This window comes from Aphis gossypii, chromosome 2 (genome assembly GCF_020184175.1).
Source record: "Aphis gossypii isolate Hap1 chromosome 2, ASM2018417v2, whole genome shotgun sequence".
Lineage (NCBI taxonomy): Eukaryota > Metazoa > Arthropoda > Insecta > Hemiptera > Aphididae > Aphis > Aphis gossypii.
In genome coordinates, this window is record NC_065531.1 from 7427413 (window position 1) to 7443890 (window position 16478).

The 16478-nt window shown below is 23.3% G+C and overlaps 1 protein-coding gene across 1 annotated transcript in view; it reads left to right on the top strand.

Annotated features, from left to right (window-relative positions):
• Nucleotides 1–16478, top strand: part of LOC114125843 (uncharacterized) — a 40468-nt gene that overhangs the window by 3947 nt on the left and 20043 nt on the right. The window lies entirely within an intron of this gene.

The following is a 16478-nucleotide window of genomic DNA, read 5'->3' on the forward strand; positions in this document are numbered from 1 at the left end:
TGCGTGGTTATTTGTTAAAAATGTATTTGTTTTTGTATAAATAAAAAATAAAAATATTGTTTAGACAAAAAGATATTACCTATATTTCTATCTCTATCTAGATCAAAAATAAAAATGTATCTCTTATTTTAACATCTATATTTATGTTTTATAGAATTATCTCTGTGTGTATCTAGATACAGATTTTTTTATGGTCTGTCCACAACACCGATAACTTTAGGGACGCGTGTCATGGGGTTAAAAGCCAAAAGGGTCGTACCTGGTGGGAATTCTAAAACGGGGCGGAGTCGATTTGTGTTTGGGATCGAAGTGCGCGTATTTATATATATACGAGTAAACCTGCAGATTTAGGCATTTGTCAGTTTTGCAGGAGACACGTCCGTGTCGGTACAGGTCATCGTCGAGACAATCCTCCTGCCGGCTTCGCGGAGGTTAATGTCAAAGCCACGCCAAAGGGATATCCACCTACATTATAATGTTTATTAATTGCGTGACAGCATCTATATGGAGGGCGAGGAAGGGGTGACAACGGCTGGTGTTAGCGTCTAATACCCGTTTTGGCACTGTCACTGTGTCGTTAATCAATTCACAGAACAATTCGTACGGTCAATCGTTGGACCCCGTTCGACAGTCATTAATCACGAATCGATAACTCAATAATATATTCGTATAATCGTATAACAGCCAGTCGATGAAAAGTTTCCTGTCCCCGTCTCCTAGTCTATAATATGATTTTACTTGCGGTACACAATACACTTTTCCTGCACGTCAGGAGTTTAATGTTTGTATAAAACGTTTCCCAAAAGAGTACACTGCACACCGGATAAAATATACTGTTTCTAATTGAAGACATGTTTGACGTATTTACATTGCACATCTCCTCGGATTACTTTTCATGTCCCGACATAATTATTTTTGTGTTTAATATTAATCGAAAACTGCACTTAACCACTTGAGACGAGTGAAACGTTTTGTGAATAGCAAATAGAGGCGAAAAGTTGAGACACGACTTTTTTAAGTGCTGATTTTAATGATGGATTTTTTTTTATCATAACTATTTAATTGAAAAATATTTATGGACTATTATTTAGAAATCGATGAAGAAAAATCTTTAAAATGTATTACTAATTTGTGACTTGTAAAATTGAATACAACGTATAATCACGACCATATATGTTTATTAAAATATTAAACTATCAAATGATTAAATCTAATTAGTTTTTGTACTTTTAATACAACTTGACGTACGTATGTTTGAAGTCATAATAACTGATAAAGTAATAAATTTAGCTACTAAAATATATTTCTGTACGTCATCATCAGTACTTATAATGACTTGTAGAATAATGGTTCTAAAACAACATTTTTTTTTCAAAAGAATAAAGGGTTCAACTTTATTTTGATTTTATCGAATTATTTTTACCTCACTTAAATATTTTTAATTGAAAATATAATATTTTTAAGTATTATGATTTTTACAGAATATATAGCACAACTCGCAAGATAATGATCATTTTATTTTATTTTTGTTAAATGAAAAACATTTTTGAACATGTCTTAGATCATAATTACAATTTTACAATACAATAAAAATCTGTGTATATATTGTCATGAAACACCACATTTAATATATTTTAAAAATAATATATTATTTTAACATCGTTGAATTCTTCAATTTTTATTTCTTTTAGTACATCAAAAATGACCAACAAATGTGTAATAATCCACTCAATTAGTTACTATTCTATCCACAACACTGTTATCCACCATATTTAGTTAAAAGAATTAAATAAAGAAATATATTGCATAATAATATAATCCACAACACTCTAATGTGTTATAAAAAATGTATATGATAATACATGTCATTGTATTCCACTGGGTAAGTGTAAAATCACATACTTAATAATTGGTCAACCAATTTTCAATATCTGAAAATGATTTATAAATTTATAAAATAGATTTTAAGGATCGATAACGAAGAAGTATACTTACTTGAATATTATTATTAAATGTTACGTTTACCATAATGTAATTAATAAATCGGTTAACCCATTAAATATGCATATTCAGCCAAATATCGACTATCAAGTGCTGAATTTTTTTTTTTTGCATTTCGAAGTAAGTACTATGTACTCTAATAATTAATTTGGTTATTTTTTATCATTTCTGCAGACTACAATTACACACTATATCTACAACTACTGCTAAAATTGGAGTAAAGTAAAATATAGTTTTACTTAGATATAAAAATAAATTATTCGAATAAAAACAAAGAGATCATAAAATAATTGGATAATAATCATAAAATATACAAAAAATTAAAAGAGAGCTACACTTAATGTCTAGTACAAAGAGTACAGAAAAGTATTTAACAATAAATGAGTATAATGAGTAAATAGTATGATAGGTAGAATAAGTATTTAATTAAAATTCTTCTCTTTTATGATTTTATTTTCCAGTAATTCAATTAATAAGAAGTATTAAAATAATATATTTAATATTTATATTTATAAATAGATGTTTATTTAATTATAAATGTACAGTAAAATCTCCACTAGCGAACATCTTCGAATAATAGACTTTTTTTGGAACGAGCATATTTTTCTTTTATACATTTACTCTTTATGAAGTTTAAAAATTTACCCCCTCTAAGTATTATATACCTAAAAAAAAATTAATAAAATTCAAATCTGAGCAATATAATACATTTTTATTTTGGTTATTTGGTTTTAGTTTTAAAAAATTAAACCCTAAGTTTGGATCAAATATATTTATTTATTTTATATACTCGTGCACTATATATACTAATATACTTATATGAGTTTTGAAACAGTTCATATTTTTAAAAGACAAAACATTTTCCGTCTTGATTACAAATACTTGACATAATATTACGATTAACTATAGACATTTTAACACAAGCTATGAAGATATCAAAATAAAATTTAAATTTTTAAAATAAATAATATTAATATTTAAATAGTAATAATTTTTAATTAATTTCAGAGCCAAATGTAATATTCATATTTTATATATTCATAATAATTATATATAATATTTAAATATAATAAAATACTTTGTGACTTCGTATAAACTAACAAATTCCATAGATTAAGGTAGGTATTTAAATTATTTCAATAATATCAACAATTTAATCAAAAGTTTATATTTGTTTTTACTTTATTTAACATGTGAACCTTCTTATAAAACGTTTATAATTTATTATATACTCACTATTAAACATTTTTTTTAATTTATTGAATTTGCTCATTTAATGTTAAAGTGTAATTTGAAAGTATAATAATGAATTTAATTCAAACAAAGTTAATAATAAGAAAACTTTTGTTCTTGTAAGGAGTGAAAATTAAATTTGAGAGAACTGCGCCTATCGTTTATTGAATTAGTTTAACTGAAACACTTTATGTATTCTCGAATATGTTGAACCATAATAATTTACGGTATGCACAATCGTAAAAGCAGAAGATTTACAGAGTTCTATTGTACTCATAAGAAGGGTTAAGAATAAATATAAATAATCTATATTCTATGTATCTTATAAATATTTTATACTATCTAAACTCCAAAGTAAGGATTTACAAAGCCATGCACAATACTTTATACATAACTCATAAATCGTTTATTTTTTAAATAAAAAATATCTTATGAATTTTTTGATCATTATATCTAATGATTGATCTCACTACAATACAAGTTTTCTCCTATTCCAACTGATTTATAACACAATTTTACATTTATAATATAATCATTAGTAATTACCCACCTTTAGTTGTATCGTGTATTTGTCTAGTTACTGGTTATCTGGTAGGTTACAAAAAATAATTATTTGTAAGATAATAAATTAAAAATTTAAAGATAGTTTCAAAACCACGTGATTATATACTGTTCATATTTTATCGATGTGATAGTAGCATCGGTTTTATGGTACTCTTAAGTTATTTCATAAGTATCTTTTTTGCTCGTTATATTTCAATTTCATAACATGGTATATTTAGATATTCATCTTTTACTTGACTAAATATAATTTAAGACATCAATAACTTGAAGCTTTTCAAAAAAAGAATCAAAAATATAAATAAAGTAATTTCAATTTTCAAGTATGGTGAATGACTAAGTCGATCTTAAAACTTAGGTTTTAAATTATGACATCAACGGAAAATATAAATTACGAATGTAAATCTAATTGTTTTTTGGAGCTTTATTCTGGTATGTATTTCTTTTGATAGTGTTAAATTATTTATGAACAGCTTTTTACTAATCTTGTATTACAAATAAATTCCAAACAGTTTAGACTTTCAAAAACAATTTTCCCAATACGCTTACGCATTAAATACCACATCATATTACAACAAATAAACAAATAATAGGAAAGAATTAACAGTAAACTACAGTTTCGTTCCCATGAGATCTCATCGCTCAGTTTCGTTTAACTAGACTTTCCCACCATTATTTAGCCACTTGGGATTCCAATCCAACAATTAGTTGACCGATTATCGTTTTATTTGTTATAGATCCTATCTAATGATTAAACTCTAATTTATACATAAAAAAAAATTGTAAAATAAAACTTAAAATATTTAGACTTAAATCTTGCTAAAAAGAATAAAATATTGTACATCGAAGCGTAAATTGAAATGTTTATCTTTCATTACCTATTACTATTACTATTGTTATACTTGTACTACTACTATTACAGTATTTCTTATACATTTTTTTTGTTTCATACAAAAATTACTTTCTTTTGTCGTATTTAATACCAAACCGTCTTCGGGATTTGTTTAACAATTTATGGGCTCACATTTAAAGTAGGTATGCTAAAACGTAATAATAATAACAATAATGGAAAATCCAAAAAAAAGATACGGAAAGAAAACAGAAGAAATAATATCATTGTTATTGTTTATGTAGAAAACTTCAGTCAGCTATTGCTTTTTTATTATTAATTACGAGGAAATTAATATTTTTGTACAATAATTAAAACCTTTCCATGATCATTACTCTATATAATGATGGTACCATTGCTAAAGATGAATTTAAATTGTATTTATTTAAGTTTTTAACATACAAAGTAAAATATTATGATAAATAATAATTTTAATTAGATATTTTAAGGTATACGTATATATATATTTAATATATATATATATATTGAACGAAGAATTCATAGTATGATGACATTTTATCGCTTAAAGACTGCAATAGAACAATAATTTAGTTTATGTATATTTTAATTAACAAACATCTTAATATTTTGTGTTATTATCAAAAGGACGAAAAAACTATTACATACTTTTACGAGATGATGTATTTTTAGTTACTTTTTTTAACCAAATTAGATTATTTTTTCTCCATTTAAATTTTATACAACTTTAAATTTAAATTTAAGCATTTAACTTCAAGTAAATGATAGTTAATATATTATTGTATCTAATATATTCAATGTATTTTTCAATTATCTTAATATTATATAACATTATTTATTAAAATTAGTTTCACTAAAATTCTTATTTTAAATTGACGCATTCAAATGTAAAAAAATATTCACATCTTAACCTGTACTCAAATAAGGGAAATAAGAACATTAGTTTTTTTTTTATCAATTTTTTTTTTTTATTAATGTGAATAATATTAACTTTCTTAAACATAAATTATTTTTTCGACTTAAAACAATTTAAAACTCCTACGTTTATAAAACGGCGAGCATTTATACAATTATAAAATTGTTACTTGAAACATTTCAATCTGAACTATATATAAATAATGTTAAAGGTATGTTCAATGAAAAATAAATTTATTTATTTTATTTAATTTTAATAATTTAAACATCATTAAATCGTTTCACGTAAGATAATTAAATACTTTGATGGACGAAAACTGTGACAACATTTTAACTGGAAGTTAATAAATTATTCATATATTATTTCAAAATCACTTTACACTTTTTAAATAATATATGAGTACTAGTATACTGACTTAAAGAGTTTATTTTGATTATTTTTCACATCATGAAGTTATTTTACAGTTTACTCATATTCTCATTAATTTGTTTATTATAAAATACATCTATGATTAAGCTCAAAATTAAACGGAATTTATAAAATATATTATAAATGACTATACTCTTTAAGATTATTGAATTACTTAAATTTATTGAATACATATTATAATAATAAATTATAAATTATTTTCTACACAATATAAAACAAAAAACCACGAAATAATATTAAACAATCTGGAATACTTTTTACGAAATGGACATTCAGAGTACCTGCCATAATACAAAACTATCATTCCATAATTTGGTCAAATGAAAATCACCCTTTTGAATTTGTAATTTAGATGACTTTTTTTAAAGATTTTAATGTGTCTAAATTAAAATTCGATCAAACAATAGTTTTTTAAATTGTGTACCTACTTGGGATAATAGGTCTATAATAATTGGTTAATATTATAGATGCTGTAATTATTTTAAAATTTTAGTACCTAATTAATATTAATCCATCGTATTTTTATATTTCTTTTAATTTTCTTAGTATAATAAATATCTATAGAATTCAATTAAATATATATGTATATTGTATATACACTTTAAATTAGAAACTACTCATTCGAATTTCGATTTAGATACTCTACGTAGATTGAAACTTGTATTGCCACTGGACACTTCCTAAATGGTAATAAAAATTTAAACAATTGAAAATATGATCCTAGTTAGTATACTTAAAAATTCAAAAAACCGTAATTAGAATAATTTTATTGTTAATGAAAAAAGGAGGTAAGCATACTTTACGAATCTCTCTGTATATTATATTATATTATTATGTTTGATATTTTTTATGGTGAAATTGTGCTTAATAAATTGTTATTAGGTACTATTAGGTATGGTTGAAAATTATGACATAAAAATATTGTATTAACTTAAATTACCTTAAAGCTAGCATTTTTTTTTAATCTCAGGATTTATTTTATTACAAAATAATTAAAAACTAAGTTAGTAGATGATTGATAGTTTAGTAGATACTTCAGATGCTTGTACAATAACTGTCCATAATAGGTATGTGTATTTTAGAATTAATTCCGTAACCAATATTGTAATATAAAAATCAAATATCCAATTGATAAAATTTTTAAAATTTTAAAGATATTATTGTGCGCAATACTATACAATATAATCAGTGTAATCGTATTTGTATCAATTATTTTAGTAATAAAAAATTGTTTTTCAGCTATGCAGTCATGACATCATACTTTTCATGAAAATAATATTTCCGACTGGTTACGTATTTTCAAGTACCTACACATTTTTATTTTAAATGAAACATTTGTATTTTATATTCTGAGAGAAACGGAAAATGCTATTGGTTTTACAATATCTTTTTTTTTATTGTGTGTTATTTCTTATTATTTAATTTTAACGAGCTTCTTTCAGTTTCATTTTTTTTTAATTCAATGATAATATATATCATTAACTTTTGTTTTTTTTTGTTTACTTCTTTATTTCATAATATTCTAGTAAATTTTCAACAATAATATTTCATTTCATCGAGTTTTGTGACTCCTTATCATGCTTATTCGAATAGCGTATAATCATCGGAGTTGTGTATACAATTCATTATGTCCGTTAAACGCTGTATAATTATTATTATGGAATACATAGCGCAAAATAACGATTATTGTGAACTGTCGTGGTGCTTTATTATACTATACAAGTAACCACATAATTAATGTTCTGGGAAAAACACCGGTGTGAGGATTCCACAGATAGGTCGAATATCGACCGAAAATAAAGATTATTGTTGTATAATGATAAATAATTAAATAAATAATTATATAGCAATGATTTAATTATGGTGACACTCTTTTTTTTCGATTAAATTGATTTATGGATGATATTACCACTGATTGTCATACCAAGTGATCACCGTACTTTTTTAATAAATAATCAATAATTAATTTTATATTTATTTGTAATACCCATAGATTACGAGTCATAATTATATAGTACCTAGAGAGCCTATATTATAACAATATAATATTATATAGGCTCTCTAATAGTACCAATATAAACGTATGTAATTGATAACTTTTCATATAAAAATACTGTCAAATAAATATATGTATGATATCTATGGTTTCAATATTATGTTCAAATGTTGGGACAAATTCTACGAGTGTAATTTATTTAAATTTTCTAATACATGGAAAAATGTTTTTTTGGGTCACTACAAATATATTCTTCTGTATATTTCATAAAAACGATCAATATTAATTGTAATTTTAAATGAGCACACAAATATTAATTTAAAGAGATCAATTATGCACTGCGAAACCATAGAATACGATATTTATGGGTTTCCTTATGTAGCTGTGTATCATAAACTCATAACATATGTGTTTTATTTTATGAAATTTAACATAATTTTACTTAACTAAAATAGTTTTTAATTTTTGTTGTGTTGATTGTAATTTTTAGTTCAACATGTAAGTAATTTAAGATACATCTTAAAATATTAGTTTTATTCAATAATAATATCATCTAACTATAAATTATATAATACATTATAAAAACAAAAGTGAATAACAGTATAGATAACATATATATATTTTTTTTTAATATAATTTAAAATAATGTATATTTAATAAACTTTGATATACAACCATTTTCTGATTCATTCATACTAGTCCTATAACCCTAAAATTAATCATGGAATACAAAAATATAAGTACAATTATAAAAGTAAAAGCTGTATAAAAAAGTCAAGTTAATTCTTATCAAGAACAAAAGTATCTAACATTAAGTGTATGATAAATATCCATTATTAAGTATTTTATACATACAACACAATTATTTACAAACCATTTATGATCTCAAAAAATACTTTAGAATTCAACAATTAAAATAATAATAATATAATTTATCATTCAAGAGTAACTAAAATAAGAATTACAAAGATAAAATAGTGGAGTGGACATACTTTATTTTATGGTTTACAGTCCGACACTAGTATTAAGTCGATTTTCCGGTTATTTGTTATTGCACGAGTGGCAAACATTTAAGCAACACATCATGCCATGTTCTTAAACGTACTACTATCTTTCAAAATTCAAATAATAATGCTTAAGATAAAAATTATTTTACTTCTAAACAATTTAGAGGAACCCATTTTAGTTTTTTAATTTTCTAATTAAAATATGTATATTTTCAATCTCAACAACTTTCAAGGGGCTTTGAAATGTTATGTGTTGTATGTCCTACTTTCCCTTCAATTATGCCATCGAATTGTCTTAAATTCGATTAAATAATTTCTTCACCATGTCACCCTCACATTGATTGACTATTCGACGGGGTTTTTTTTTTTATTAGAATATAAGTATTTCAAAACTGTTTGTAGGTATACATAAATTCTTAGTAAATCTTTGTTTTCAGTCATCAATGTTTCCGCAGGGCCTGATAAATAAATTATATTATACATTGTAACCTAGCACGATCTATTGGAAATGGACTACAATTTTAAAGAAAGATACAGTATGTATGCCCTGGGGACAAGTGTGATAAACGGATAGGACAAGTGTTGATTGGAAAGAATGACATACTCCCACAGAGAATAGTATAATATTCCATATACTTTTCTACTATTCTAGTATAACTTATGAAAATTATAGTATACTAAACCCATTTAAAAAAATCATTTGTTCGTGCATATATGATATTATGTCCTACACATAAAAAGGAAAAAAATTGTATTCTGAAAATATATTCTTAAAGAAATAACAAAAATAATATTATATTATTAACCATAAACTTAGCAATACAATACTTAATAATTTATATTTCAATAAATCGTATAAATTAAATTAAAAAATATACAATCAAATACAATAAATGTTGAACAATTATGCAAATATAGAATGAAATTAAAATAAGAATACAAATTTATATTAATAGGCAACTAATGTTCGTAGTACAAAAATAAAACATAATATGTAAATACTACAGATATTAAAGGATATTGTATATATTATATCCTAATATAAAGTAAAATATTAAATGCTTTATTTAAATAACATGCATATAATACTTGGTTATTTATCTCCTGGAAATAATGCATATAATAGTAGCTAAAATTCTGAAGAAGGAATATTGTGTAAACAAAATAATTATTTCTTGAATAATGAAAGTTAATTTAGTCCCTATCTTTGCTATCTACGCAACGATTGAAACTTGGAAGGTTTTAATTATTATTATTTTTTACCATAGCAAATAGTAAAATTCACATCAGCTTCATTCAACTTTATACGATGATTCTTAAAATAATTAAAACTATTTTAAACTGATTTCTTGGTCATATTTTTAGAAAAATAATTCACAATTTTTTTTTTTTATATAATGTAGAAATTTAATATGAGTACTTAATTTAAATGCTACATCCAATCGTTGTTGAATATCGCCAATTTGGAATCTTTCTTTTAAATTAAATTAAATATTTCCTTGGCTTCAATCCCAAAAAAAAATTCTTATCAATTAAAAGCAATACATTTATTGCATACAAATACTCATTGGTATTTAAACTAAATCATTACATTTTTCCCCTGATGATTAATTTTAATTCGTAATTTACAAAACATTCCAAACTGTAAATCAAATTATTGTAGAAAAAGGATCTTCTTGTATGAAGTAAAAACGACAAATTTAATGAAATTATCAAACCAAGACGTGATGAAGTTTTACAATCTGAAGCGAGGAAACTAAAATTTTCTATCTCTTTCATTAAGAATATGACAAAATTACCATTATTTTTAAACAAAATCTGAAAACTTTACAAAATAAGTGTAATACTTACCTATAGGCTATATTATTATATTAATTGGCTATACTTACCTACATAATATAAACATATATTTATAATTGACTGTATAATCTACTTTTTAGATAATATTTAATTTTGTTTCTTTTAAAATAAAAACCATTAATACTAAGTACTTGTATATATAATTAAAATATTTTGAATATTAATTAAATTGACATTTTTAATGTAATTTAAGTCGGCTATTTGTGGTTTTATAAGTAATTTCACTTTTAATTCAAATCTTCTAATTGAAGATGTAAATATAGGAACTATATACCTAATCTAACTCATAAAAAATTTGAAAATCTGGCACCGGGCCCCCTAATCTTAATAATATAATAAGATGCTCACTTAATATTTCTAATTTAAAATTCTGTCTATAGCTCATAATATACATCCCTCCACTGATCTACGGTAATTAAATTTATAAATATAATTTTTAGTATATTTATTTTGTTTCGCAAAAAATTATAATGATTTCGAAAGATAGAATATATTAAGTTTTTTTTTAATAAAATAAGATTTATAAAAACCATAAAAAAAAAAATTTAAGTCATTTTTAAAGTTTTAATTATTATGTTATTAGAAAATACTTGATACTACAATAAGTCCTATATTATACATACCTACTTATATATTGAATTTTTATTCATAAATTTCAATATATTAATTGTTTATTACATTTTTATACACTCAAAGTACACAATATTTAATTTATAAAAATAATACTATTTAATGCTTAATTAGTTATTTACATTTTTTATAATATAATCAATCAATATTGTGTTTTAAATTAAATTTCTCGGCAAAATAAATATCAAAAATCAATGTGAATATGACCATTTTTCTAGGGGAAAAAAGCGATTGGCTGCTCTAATACCGTATGTGGTATACTATGTATATGTATATTATATACGTTTACTATAGCCAATGATATTACAAACATACTATAGATTTCGTAAGTCCCTTTTTAGGATTTGCATAAATAACACGCAACACTCTTGTATAATTAAAATTGCACTCAGCATAAATCCATTTTTAGAATTGCACACTAGCCCAAAAAGTATTTTCCAGCGAAGTTATAAAGGCTTTTGTCAACCACATAGAATGAAAGAGATTTAAAGCAATGCCATTAAAGCCTGATGACATGGCTACAATAAAGGACACGTTGTGGTCGCACACAGTTTCGTAATCTCCAACACGCCGAACATTAGTGTAGTTTTAAAATATTCAAATTGTAATATAATGGATAGAGATTTATACATTAGAAGTATATAAATTGATAATATGACTTATCATCAATAATAACAACTAACAAGATAATATATATATAAAAGGTGATCGAAAAATATTTTCAAAATAATCTGATAGTTTTTTTTTTTTGTATGACATTTTGTAATCAGCAGTTTATACGTTTAAATTAATTAATTTTTATGTCTTTAGTAATAATAATCTTTAACCTAAATTTTAGTTGTGTTTATTTATTTTATATAATATTTAACCATCAAAACATAAATACAATTTAAGAAATACTTTGGATAGAATATAATTTTTAAAAACCTACTAAATCTGTTTAAATGTACTTGCATCTAATAAATATAAAAGTAAACAATATATACATTTTATACATCTTATCAATTGAAGAAAAATTGAATTGAATTAAAATAATCAAGAATATACGCGTATATAGTAAGAATATAATCAGTATGTATCGATGATATTGAACAATTTATGTTTTCAATAATAAAATTATTATTTTATTATTATTTGAGTAAAACGATAAGTTATGTATTTAAATTTGAAATTAATTATTTAAATAAAATCGTTTTTTTATATAATTTTTAGTAGACGTAAGCACTTATTTATTAAGGAGCAATACGCTCCACAAAAAAGCAAAGCTGTGATCAAGAATACAAAAAATACGATACTGTTAAATGTTTGATTAGAAAAATACTTTTAATTATTTTTACCATAATCAATTACAAATTATTAGTTATTTAGTTATTACCAATAAATTATTCAAACTATATGATAAAATAAACTTACTATTAATTTTAAATTTAATTTTACATGAAGTATATTTTAAAACATTTAATTTTTTCAATATAATATAAATATAAGGACAGCATGGAATAACTTATTCTGTTTTCAAATATAAAAACAGCTAAAAATTGAAAAATATATAGATATAAATATTTACTAAGCTTTTAAAATGAATTTAAAATACCAAATAATATTGTTTAAAAATACGTACATAAATCTGATTTTGGTAAAAATCTAAAAATGCAAATACTTTAAAAGTTTGAAATTAATTTTAGTATAATAAGAATAATTAAATGTTATTTTTAACATTATTTGTATAAAAAGCGGTGATCATCACATATCTTATTACATGGCTCAAAAATTTAGACATGCTGAAACTAAAATGACATGTTACAAAAAGTTTTTAAGTTTTTTGAAATTTAAATAAAAAATTAAATACCTACTCTTGTATCAAATTATATTAAATACTTAAATCATATAAATACATTAGGTATAGGTAGGTAACTATTTTTAAAATCGAATATATTTTATACTGCTATTTCCAGCTTTACCAGTTTTGTTCTGTAATAAGTCTTTACTTTATACTAAAATAATAGCCACATAATATGTGTTATTTTTTGAAATGACATTAAGTTGAAATAAATAGCAATCACATTTTTTAAACCAAAAATTTGACAAAAAGTCATAACCATGTCTCTGCTTTCAAAAAAAATCACTTAAAATTAAATATTAAATAATAGGTATCGTGTTTTACCATATTATATTAGTACCATTTTAGTTGAATTGCCATTGAAGTAGAAAAAAAATATTAACGAAAACGGCCTATTTTAAAGCGGTAGGTGACGTTCGTGTTTATAGCCATAGGACATTAGGTTACCAGGGAAAGTTGTGGAAAGGGGAGGGAGAGATTGGCAAAAACAAGAGTCGCGTAGATGTGAAGTCATTAAAAACAACGGCTATTATGCATTTCACCGGTCGCGTGCCAGTAAGTATAGTGTTCGTACACCCTATTCACTATTGCACCTACATAGCCAATGGCTGACGGGTGGAAATTTAAGTCAGACTTTCCTTCTCAACAATGAAAAGAAAAAAAGTAGAAGGAAATCATTTCACGTGCACGGCGAGGGGTAATTTTGCTAACCTGAGTAATTTATTGGAGGTATTTCACCTAATATTAAGTCGAACCGACACCTTACACCTATATTCAAACCGACCATAGGCGTGGTTTAATACTGATGATAAATCGCCCATGCATTCAAAATTAGAAGAATACTCAAGAGCTTATGATATTTTTGAATGCAATATTATGAGGGAAGTAATTACATAGATTGAAAGTTAATGGGCTACCTACATTTATGTGTCATGATGTTTTTCTCAAAACTTGAATTACTCAAAATTGAATTAAGCAATTTAATTTATGCTTTTATTATTATAATTATCTGTATTCGTTTTTTATGATTAAAGGTCTATACTTGTACAATATATTTAAATAATAACTTACATTTATATCTACTATATTTACCTCATTGTATTAAATTCGTTTATCTTGATACAAAAATAAATTTCTTAGAGAAATACCTGAAAACAATAAATGAATAAAGCATGTATATTCAACAAAACTAACTTTTAAATTTATTTTAAATAGTAGATACTTATTTAAAATCCTAAGTATTAATTTCAAATATATTTTTGAAAAATCCTTCTAAGTACTCCAAATACATTAAAATATTTTATTATTATTATTATTATTAAACTTACATATCTGACTACTTTGATAAATAACGATTAATACGGTTTATTATTAGTATCTGAAAGACTGGTTATTTCAATTTTTAAACTTCAAAAATATAGAATTTACAACCATCATGCTTTTTAAAGTTCAAGGTATTCTAAAAATACATAATTGTTTTTTTAATTAGTTATCAACAAACATACACAATACAACAAATTATAAAAATAATAAAGTTTAATTACTATATTACTAAACTGTAAAGTTAGGTGATACGAAAAGGAGTAATCCATTCAAATTTAATTATTTCTATTAATTATGAAAAAAGAAAGTTATTTGTAAACTATTTTTGAATCAATTATATATATGTTATTTAAGAAATCCCTACACCATAGACATTTTCATTTACAAGTTGCTTTTAAGTATAAATAAGAGAAAAGGAGAGTAAATAGAGATTTAAAATAGAGTATTAGGAATGAAAATATATAGTCATTAAAGGTTGGAACAAAAAAATTTGATTATTGTTCCAGACAAGAAAGTGTATATTGTGTACTGTAATCAAGGATTATCAAAATCAATTTATATACTTTGAATTACAAAATATAAATTGAGTAAAAATTTAAAAATTTATGAATTTCATTAAAATATTTTTTATTTATATAAAGTACAATGTTATTGCTTAACTTTTTAAGTATCATTTTGGCTAAATAAACCTACTGTTAAATTATTGTGAATTTTATGAACATGAATTGCAGGTAAATTGATTGGAGTATTAATTATGTACAATCAATTGGTTACAATTCATATATTATTCACTAAATTAAAAAAATATATTATTTCTTTTTAAAAATATTAACTTTTCAAACATTTTTTGATTTATTATTTTGATCTAATTTCATGAATTAAATTATTACAGTAAATAAAAATGTCATCATAACTATAACGAATAAATGTTACTACTTTTTATGTATTAACTACTTAATACATATTTTTATTATTTTTTTTTTATCTTTCAATACGTCTATTCAAAATTCCGAAAGGAATGATGAATATATTAATTTTACAATGATGAATGATTTTTTTTATTTTATATTTGCGTGTATGTTTACACGATAAATAGTCAAAAAAATAAAATAAATACAATATTTTCGGAAAAAAAATTATCAACCTACCGTAATACTAAAAGTAAAATAAACGACTTTAATAAGTACCTTTAATAGCTACCTATATCGAAAAAACATATTATAAAATAAACTTTGTGATAAATGATAAGAAATCGTTTTCACTCTGAATTGTTTTTCGTATACAATAATATATCAATGATTTCAAATTTAACACACCCATAATTGTGACCTACTTGACACTTTGTATACAGCAGAATGATATCTAATTGCCTTTCTTTTAAAATGTAAAACGCATATTTTTTTTTAATCTATCAAAATTAGACTTCGATACTCTAGTCATTAGCAATACTAATATTTTAAATTTTAAAACAATAATAAATCATCATATTTATAAATAAATTTGAAACAGAACTTATTTATAACAGACCTATCTAGATCACTAGGTACTTATAGAAATATTCTAAGGATTAACTAAACTTAAATTTCATTCGATTTAAAGTTGTGCTTGTGAGCAAATATTTTGGATATCTCTCCTATCAGTTCTATCCAACAAGTTTCCTCGATATAAGATTAGTTTAAATTTAAACAACATCGTGGAAAAAATCAAATATAATATTTAATTAGCTTGAAATGAAATACTTTAAATCTTATAAAATTTAAGCTCGAAATGATTTTTAAACTTAAAAAAAATAAAATGAAATATACTGAATATAT